Source organism: Magnolia sinica, chromosome 4 (assembly GCF_029962835.1).
Source record: "Magnolia sinica isolate HGM2019 chromosome 4, MsV1, whole genome shotgun sequence".
Classification (NCBI taxonomy): Eukaryota; Viridiplantae; Streptophyta; class Magnoliopsida; order Magnoliales; family Magnoliaceae; genus Magnolia; species Magnolia sinica.
In genome coordinates, this window is record NC_080576.1 from 54,525,910 (window position 1) to 54,536,969 (window position 11,060).

Consider the following 11,060-nt stretch of genomic DNA (forward strand, 5'->3'; position numbering starts at 1 on the left):
ATACACCAAGGTGGGCCCACAAGGTTTTGGCTTGGACTAGTTTGAATTTTAGTTTTTGAGGTGAAATTCCACCACCATTCCAACCTCCATTCCAAACACGTGTGAAGAAAAATGATTACCCATTTACCTCTAATTTATAATAGATATAGTAAATCAAACAGGCCATAAACCCTTGATTGGTCTGCTTTGACTATCTAGTTCTTAAATGATCTTTCCAATGAGCCACAGCCAAAAGATTACACCACCGGTTAAGAGCAATCCAACTCATCATAGTTTTTGTATGGTCTAGGGGAACGGTAGTGCAGATCCAACGGGTAGGATTAACTAATCTTTGGAACCTTTTATCATTGGTTTATACTTGATATGGCTCATGAATTAGTTCGAATCGGTCAAAACATTCAATGATCTCCAAGGTAACTGGGTTCTCGCATACACTATGATCTGTCCACCACAGTAGTGTGACAAGTATCTCTCAGATTTTGAAAATATTACAAAAATATCTTGAAAAATACACCAAAAGGTGTTATCATGATATTTTTAAGATATGGGTAGATTTTAGAATATGGCATTTTTATTACAATTTTCACGATCATTTCCCTTCACTTCACGGTCATTTCCATGCATTTCCCTTCACTTCACAGTCATTTCACGGTCATTTCCCTTTACTTCATAGTCAATTCGATGCATTTCACGGTCAATTCCCTTCACTTCATGGTCATTTCCATGCATTTCACGGTCAATTTCGGCAAATCCGCTTCAATTCATGGTCAATTCCCTTCACTTCATGGTCAATTCCCTTCACTTCATGGTCAATTCCATGCATTTCACTGTCAATTTAGGCGAATCTGCTTCACTTCACGGTCAATTCCATGCATTCAACGGTCATTTCCCTTTACTTCACGGTCAATTCGTTGCATTTCACGATCAATTCCCTTCACTTCACGGTCATTTTCATGCATTTCACGGTTAATTTCGGCGAATCCGCTTCACTTCACGGTCAATTCCATGCATTTCATGGTCATTTCCCTTCACTTCACGGTTAATTCGATGCATTTTACGGTCAATTCCCTTCACTTCATGGTCATTTCCATGCATTTCACGGTCAATTTAGGTGAATCCGCTTCACTTCACGGTCAATTCCATGCATTTCACGGTCGTTTCTGTCATGCCCCAGACCCGGAAATCGGATTCACAGGAATCCTGATCGCCAAATCCGGTGCCGACAGCCTCCGTAGTACCCCATTCCCGGCTCCTAGCGTCCAGACGCCAAATTCCGATCCTGGGATCCTATAAGGAGGATTTTTTTTTTTAACGAACATTTAACTTGTAATAAGCATAACCACAAGATTACCCAATTCACAAAGGCAACATCATCATCACATATCCACTAATATAATCATTGAGTACAATGCTAAAAGGAAATACATAAATCAAAAATCAATCTCCAGAAGATCACTGCACGCTCTAAGCTCAACACTGCTGCAACCTAACATCACCTGCACGCATCTATCATGCATAAGCTTATAGAAGCTTAGAGGGTGGTGTAAGTGTGTGCACAAGGTAAGAGCCAATTATGCAATACAATGCCATAAATCATACAATGGAATAAATGGAAATACTGACAAGATACAATATCAGAGTAAGCGGAATTATACTGGTAAGTCCGTAAGTTACATAATATCAAAGTAAGTGGAATACAGATCAGCTATACAAAGGAGTCAAAGAGAGCCAAAAATCATATACTGAGGGTACAATGCAATATGTAAATCCTGCTAAGTCCATCTAGGCCATATAAGTGCAGAAAAATAGTAACTCAAAATGCTAGGTACTCGGATGCAATATAATATGCAATGCGAATGAAATGACCATGCTGGAGTGTGAAGTCGGGTTGATAGTACGTAGTATCGCAGACTACAGGGTCCACCACAAGGGACTTCTATCCAAACTAGTCCCATACCTAAATTTGGATAGTCAGACTCAATGTAGTAAACTCCTGATCTCAGGTTAGTCGCGCGCCCAACCGAAATCCTGGTCATGCGAAGGTACACGTAACAAATAATTACGCACCACCAACCCGAGTAGATAATGAATGAATGAATATGCAATTCCTGCTCAATAAGTCCACATATCAGTACAGTTTCTCTCTGGGGAATCACCGGGGTCTATTACACTCCAAACCAGATTGTCGCCCCATCGCGCACAACAAGGTGAGTGGAAGAGACCTCACTATCCGCCTGCCAATATCGGGCCCAGCTCGTCGATAGCGGACCCATTCCTCTAGTTGGTCAGACTCAGCCTAGCATTGCCCCCTCCTCCTGGGCAGGTAAGGCCGCACCCCCTTCCAACCGACCACGACACAGTGGGAGACGCGGCCTACGGTATACGGCCCTCATGCGCTCATGCATCCACTCGGTCTAAACGTTGGAGCAACCTCTGGAACCAAGACGGTTTAGGGACTTTCACCCAGGGATATCTATAGCACCCCATGTAGAACAGATTTTCGGTGTCCCATCTGGCCATCCACAAAATACCCGTGGAGGCTATGGCCCTGATGTCACTAGGGCGTACGGTGGTCATGTCACACAAATGCGAGATGCATGAGTCACACAGTCCAATCATGCATCAATCCTGCACATGTCGTGCTCCCATGTGGGGCAACTTCGCCTATCAGGAAGTCCCATGAACAACCTACCCTATAGCATATGCAATGGTCAATCACATCTCATAACAAACATGCAAATGATGTGTATGGGCATGTATCATGATGCTATGCTGTCATATACTCATAATCGGTATCAAGAATCGGCATCGACAATCGATCTCGACAATGTGGACATTTAACCAGCATTACCCTCAAGGAATGACTCACATAAAGCCTAATATATAGTAGACTCATGGCCTCACACAAGGACCTAATATATAACACCATGGGCCTTACTCAAGGGCCACATATACACAACAGGTGGGCCCTGCTCATGGGCTTCACTTACATGAAATGTGAGCCTACACATGGGTCAAGAATACATCAAATGCGTCATACATCATGGGCCTAATACATATCACAATGGCCTTGCCCATAGGCCATGAATACACCACAATGGGCCTTGCCTATGGGCCATGAATACATCACAGTAGGCCTTGACTACGGTTCGCATATATATCATATAGGTCTCGACAATCGGAATTGACACTCGGAATCGGCCTCAACAATCGGAGTCGGCCTATACAATCGACCTTGACAATCGAAATCGGCCTCAATACTCGGCCTCAACAATTGGGATCAATCGATAATCAAAATCGGTAAATCAGTCACGATAATCAGCCTCAATCGCTAGTCAGAATCGGTAAATCGGTCACGACAATCGGATTGATGGATAATCGAAATCGGTAAATCGGTCAGGACAATCGGGATCGATCGATAATCAAAATCGGCAAATTGGTCACGACAATCGGGATCGATCGATAATCAGAGTCGGCAAATCAGTCACGACAATCGGATCAATCGATAATCAGAATCGGCAAATCAGTCACGACAATCGGATCGATCGATAATCAGAATCGGTAAATCGGTCACGGCAATCGGATCGATCGATAATAAAAATTGACAAATCGGTCACGGCAATCGGATCGATCAATAATCAGAATCGGCAAATCGGTCACGACAATCGGATCGATCGATAATCAGAGTCGACAAATCGGTCACGATAATCGGATCGATCGATAATCAAAATCGGTAAGTTGATCACGATAATCAGTTTCGATCGCTAATCAAAATCGACAAATCGGTCACGACAATCGAGATCGATCGATAATCAGAGTTGGCAAATCAATCACGACAATCGGATCGATCGATAATAAAAATCGGCAAATCGGTCACGACAATCGGGATCGATCGATAATCAGAGTCGGCAAATCAGTCACGACAATCGGATTAATCAATAATCAGAATCGGCAAATCGGTCACAACAATCGGATCGATCGATAATCAGAATCGGTAAATCGGTCACGACAATCGGGATCGATCGATAATCAGAGTCGAAAAATCAGTCACGACAATCGGATCGATCGATAATAAAAATCGGCAAATCGGTCATGACAATCGGGATCGATCGATAATCAGAATCGGTAAATCGGTCACGACAATCGGATCGATCGATAATCAGAATCGATAAATCGGTCACGACAATCGGGATCGATCGATAATCAGAGTCGACAAATCAGTCACAACAATTGGATCGATCGATAATAAAAATTGGCAAATCGGTCACGACAATCGGGATCGATCGATAATTAGAATTGGCAAATCGGTCACGACAATCAGATCGATCGATAATCAGAGTCGGCAAATCGGTCACAATAATCGGATCGATCGATAATCAAAATCGGTAAGTCGGTCACGATAATCAGTCTCGATCGCTAATCAAAATCGGCAAATCGGTCACGACAATCGGGATCAATCGATAATCAGAGTCGGCAAATCAGTCACGACAATCGGATCGATCGATAATAAAAATTGACAAATCGGTCACGACAATCGGGATCGATCAATAATCAGAGTTGGCAAATCAGTCACGACAATCGGATCGATCGATAATCAAAATCGGCAAATCGGTCACGACAATCGGATCGATCGATAATCAGAATCGGTAAATTGGTCACGACAATCGGGATCGATCGATAATCAGAGTCGACAAATCAGTCACGACAATCAGATCGATCGATAATAAAAATCGGCAAATCGGTCACGACAATCGGGATCGATCGATAATCAGAATCGGCAAATCGGTCACGACAATCGGATCGATCGATAATCAGAATCGGTAAATCGGTCACGACAATCGGGATCGATCGATAATCAGAGTCGACAAATCAGTCACGACAATCGGATCGATCGATAATAAAAATCGGCAAATCGGTCACGACAATCGGGATCGATCGATAATCAGAATCGGCAAATCGGTCACGACAATCGGATCGATCGATAATCAGAATCGGTAAATCGGTCACGACAATCGGGATCGATCGATAATCAGAGTCGACAAATCAGTCACGACAATCGGATCGATCGATAATAAAAATCGGCAAATCGGTCACGACAATCGGGATCGATCGATAATCAGAGTCGGCAAATCAGTAAGAATGGTCGTAACAAGGCCTAAGGGAAGGTCACAATGAGGACATCTAACCATCATTGCCCATCAATGTAGACATCTAACCAACATTACTCTCCAGGAGTGGCCCACATAAGGGATTCATACATAACCTAACGGCCACACATATATCACATCGGGCCTCGCCCATGGGCCTCAAATACATCACAATGGGCCACAACCTATGGGCCTAATACACGTCACAATGGGCCGCACGATAAGGGCCTAATACACATCATAATGGGCCTCGTGAACATTAAGTCGGGCCTCATCATATGGGCCTCATATACGCCATGTGGGCCGCATCAATGGGCCACACCAATGGGCCTCATACACATCAAGTGAGCTGCATTTATAGGCCGCACTAATATATCAAGGTGGCCTCGGGGATGGGCCACAAATATATCAAGGTGGGCCATAAAACATCATATTGGGCCTTGACAAGGCCACAGATACATAACAGGTGGGCCCTGCTCATGGGCCCTCAAATATACTACATGGGCCATATAAGCATCAAGTGGACCGCATTACATGAGCCTTATATACCACACGTCGGGCCTCATGGACGGGCTACAAATTCATCGAGGTGGGCCTCATGGATGGGCCATAAATACATCAAGGCAGGCCTCATGGACAACCACAAATATATCAAGGTGGGCCTCATCATATGGGCCGCACCAAGAATCATTTTAATAGTTATAGGTGTAACATTTGTATCACTGCACACATGGCCCATGTATGATGATTAGCACTGTCCAAACATTGTCCAGGTAAATCAGTACCATCCAAACATTGTCTAAGTAAATCAACGCCACCCAAACATTGTCTATGTAAATCAGCGCCGCCCAAACATTGTCCAGCACCGTCCAACATATTCTGGACGGTGTGGATGAAATAAATACATCATGGGGTGCCATGCTGGTGAGACAGATGGACGGCTAGGAGAAGTACATGCGTCATGGTGGACCCTCACACATATTGACGGTCTGGATTAAAAAAAATACCGCATGATGGCCCGCAATACTTGCTGACGTGAATACAGGTAAGACCAACTGAACTCGCAGACGTCTTAACAGATGGACAGTCTGATAAAACCCATAGAGCTCCACCGTCCAGCAATGGACGGTGAGAATATAGAATGCATACATCAAGGTGGTCCCATCCCACACGTGCAGTACGTGTGGGTGGGCCCCACACGAGCTACCATTTGGATGGGCGGGGGATATGTGCAAAGCACATACATAGCAGTGTGTCCATCTGCATCGTCCATGGACGGACGGTGTGAGTATGGAAAACATACATGAAGGTGGGTCCCACATGGGGTCCACACGTACAACCATGAAGCTATATATGCCACATTACATTATTGCAATATAATATTATATTATAATATATACATAACATATGTATAAAATAATATTTATAAATTTTGAAATAGGTCCAGCGTCCAGGGTCTGGACGCTGGACGGTGTGTATAAAACATATACTTATGTGGGTCCACCGTTTTGGATGGTGTACTTAGCAGGTGGGTGTCCACCGTCCAGACTATGGACGGAAAGGATACAACATATTCATCATGGGTGGGTCCACGTGGTGGCCCACCAAAGCTTTGGATCAACTTGATATTTGTAATTTCCCTCATCTAGGCCTGTCCAAATGGACGGGCAACAATGGTGGGTCCCACAATCGGACGGTGTGGATCAAACTCAACATGGTGGGCCACACACACCTCATCAACATCATCACCAAACAAAGAGGAAAAGAGAGAGGGAGAGGAAAACGGATGGTGGAGATGGGAGGGACCCCACCACTATGGGCCCATCTTTGATACAAGGCATACATCGAGATGAGTCCCACCACATGTGGGCCCTCAAATGATCAAATCCACACAACAAAACAAAGGAAAACACCCACCGTTTGCAAATCTTCTAGCCTCTTTGGTCTCCCCGAGCTCCAAGGGATGCGATTCAACGGTCGAGATTATCTTTGGAGGGTGAGGATGGGAGGTAAGAAGGTGGGCCACACAAGCATTTCCATGGAAGTCATGGACGTTGGGTGTTCTCATGGTGCTTGAGAGAAAAAATGAGAGAGAGATGAGAGAGAGAAAGAGGTTGTAAGAGAGAGAGGGATGGGTGAGTGATGGGGTGAGTGATGGGTGTACTTGAAAAGGGATGGGTGGAGAGAGGGAGAGTTGACTTTAGGTTGCTTTTTGGGTAATGTGACATGTACTTGATTGATTTGACATATTGTTGAGATTCTCTCGGTATTGCCACGAGCGGTGTTTTCTTCGAACTGAACGCGGGCCCACATCTCCTTGCCTGGGTATCGCCTCGGCGCCCGAGACGTAGCATCGGAACCGCGGCGACGGCACGGTCGCACGGGTACAAGTCTCGGGTCAAGCCGACTCTGAATAACGGGACATGACTCAGGGTTGCGCGCAAACCCCGATAACAGAATGCGGGTCGCCGGAATTCGATCGAGAGGACCGCGGAAGCCTACAGAACGGTACGGGTTAGGATACGGGCCTTACAATTTTCCTTCACTTCACGGTTAATTCGATGCATTTCATGGTCAATTCCATCCACTTCACGATCATTTCCATGCATTTCATGGTCAATTTCGGCGAATCCGCTTCCCTTCACGGTCAATTCCATGCATTTCATGGTCATTTCCCTTTACTTCACAGTCAATTCGATGCATTTCAGGTATCCTCGAGTAGAATGGAAATAGAAGATGCAATATGATAGCAGGATGGAGATTTAGTGAAGAAAATATGTGAAAAGAAGAAATAAAGATGGAAGAGATGAGTTCATACGTGTATTTGAGGGAATAGAGATGGCAGGGATGAGTTCGGATGTATATTTGAGTGTAAGGGAGTGAATGGAGTGAAATGCAAGGAATTGACCATGAAGTGAATGGAATCGACCATGAAATGCATGGAATTGACTGTGAAGTGAAGGGAATTGACCGTGAAATGAATTGAATTGACCATGAAATAAACGGAATTGACCGTGACGTGAAGGGAATTGATCATAAAATGAATTGAATTGACCGTGAAGTGAAGGGAATTGACTGTGAAATGCATGAAATGAATTGGATATAGCACATATATTCGATTAACAAATTCCATTTAATTTTCCATGTTGTAAAACCTATTAAATTCAAGTGTTTAAATTCTACCACGTACGTCAAATGAGCCCTTGTGTTATTTTCAAGTTGGATTAGCAAAATTGCAATTTGAGGGCCACTTCCTGTCATTCCCACTTGGTTAAAATGAATGTTCTCAATTGAATTCATTTGTAAATCCAAACACAATTCAATCATTTGCTGGAGAACTTGTTGCTAAACCCATAGTCATGATCATCATAACAAGATGAATTACCGATAGTTAATCAAAATGCTTATCTGCTCTTAAATTCTAATTTATAGCTCTTTTGAAATAGCTCTTTTGAAAGGCAGGGGCATTTTCGTAACGTGAAAAGTTGTCCGTACGCCTGGGGAGTATCCTGGGCGGCTAAAAAGAAATGGGCTTAAAAAGGTTGTGGGCATATACTGGTCGTTCGGTAGGAAATATCTCCGTCTCATCTTGTGCAACGCATGGTTCGGTGGTGGATTTTGATTGGTTGGACCGGGCTTATCTCTCTAACAGCGCATGGCCCAATCCTCTTCCATTCCCAACAAGATGATCACTTATTAGTACTGAAAATTAACAGGTGGCCCAGATACGTCATCAACTTTCCTTAAAACTGTCCATTATCTTCATGTACTGGCCCGATTTTTCCCATGTACTCACTAGTGGGGTCTACCTTATGAAACCGTTTGGATGCCAGAGATGCAATGTGGCAGCCAATGGTAGAGAGAAAAAGTTTTTGCTAGACCCACAAGGGCCACTCCATGCAGCCACCACATGTCAAACTGTCACAAGTGTGGAACATCCGATCCGTGCACGATTTGGGCCTCATTGTAAAAATCCGTTAAGCCCCATTCAAAGTCATCTTAAACGGTCCATTGTTTCCAGATGAGTGGACCAGATCATCTCCAGTCTCCACAGTGGGGTCCGCCCAATCAAAGTTGGCGCATGCGGCCCAATCCCATAGATATTCCATCCGCAACTTACGGGTTGATATTATTGTTTTACAACTTTGGATCTAGTCTAAAGAAAAGAGGAGTAGGAAAAGATGAGGGAGGCAGAAAAGCAGATGAAAGAAAAAGATGGATAAAGATACGGCAGGTCCTTTGAGAAACTCTTGTTTACTTGGATGGCAAGAAAATGCATCTTCATTCAAGCAAGCATTCCTTCCTTATAGGTGGGATCCACCGTCACAATGATCCAGACCGTTCATCCAGTGGATCTAAAAATAATTTAATTATGAGATTCAGTGTTCCATATTGATTGTAATAAAGAAAGGTCAAGTCATTCATTGATTTGGACCATCCATCGTGTGGCCTACCTTTGACTGTTGATTAACCCCAGTGATCTAGTCATCCGGTTATTGGCTTGGAAAATAAACGGTCCATATAGTTTAAAAGAGAATGTCCAATAACTGAGGTGGGCCGTCCATCATGTATGATGGTCCACCTTTTATTGTTGCCCTTCCTCTCGGACTATTATACTTTTGATCTGATCAATTGCTAGGATAAATGTGTGGGTCCTTGTTGATTTATGATAAAGAATGTTCAATAATTTATCTCAAAAAGTCCATGGCGGTGGGGGGCTAATCTTCGATTGTTCATCCATCTTAACAGCCACTTTGATTGATTAAATTGCCCTAACCACGTGGGTCAGGCTGTCAAGGTCCTTAAGTTGGGTTCAGGTTCGAAAATGCAAACCCAATTTGAACTTGGATTGGGTTCAAGTTGAGAGCAGATTCAGGTCAGGTTCGGTTGTGTTGGGAACTCACATGTCAGACTAGGTCAGATTGGATGAGGTCAAAGTATCGAAAATTTCTTGTTGCATTTAGATTGGGCACCCCTGGTTGAACTCGCTTGAGTTGCAACCTAATTCCAAGCACTTGTACCAATGATAAGCTTACTCTTCAAGGGTCTAACATGCATGTAAAAGTCACCCAATCTACCTCTTCACATCAATAGGCACGTTGCTTGTACGCTATTGCTCATGTAGGCTATTTTGTTGTGTGTATACCATGTAACATATGCTTTAACCACCATGCCCATGATTGAGACACCCATTTCACATTTAATCCGATTTCAAGTGTAATTGGACTTATTACAGTACAATCTATATATATATATATATATATATATATATATAGAGAGAGAGAGAACTTGTTGCGTAATTAATGCTAATAAAAATTTGTTTTGGTGAAAGTTGTTTTCCAGAGGAAAAGGACTTGATGGCTTGGGTGGGACCTACGGTGGAGTTAAGATGAAATCCACACCAACCATCAGATGAGTCACCCCATAATGGTTATAGAGGCAAAAAATCAGATGCATCCATAAATAAAATGGACCACACGGTAGAAAATAGCGCCCTGGAAAAGCTTATCCTCCAAATTGTTTCCCTTCCTATGGTCCAATTGAATTACAGATCAGCGTGATTTCTTGGCTCTAGGTCTAATACGGAATTATACATATAATGAAAGGAGTGGATCTCATGTAAACATCATGGTGGGCCACATCAAAAGATGAATGGTGTGCGTTGGTTCCGAGAAAGACTCGGATGGCCGGGCGGGGAACACACAGCCGAATGTGTTGATGTGGCAAAGCTACATGGTCCTCAGCATGATGTATATGTTATATCCACACCATCCATCTATTTTATCATAACATTTTTAGGGCATGAGGCCAAAATTGAGGGAGATCCAAAGTTAAAGTAGACCACGCCACAGAAAACAAACGGTGAGGATTAAACCCCACCATTGAAAACTTGTTAGGGTGATGGAAGTTTTG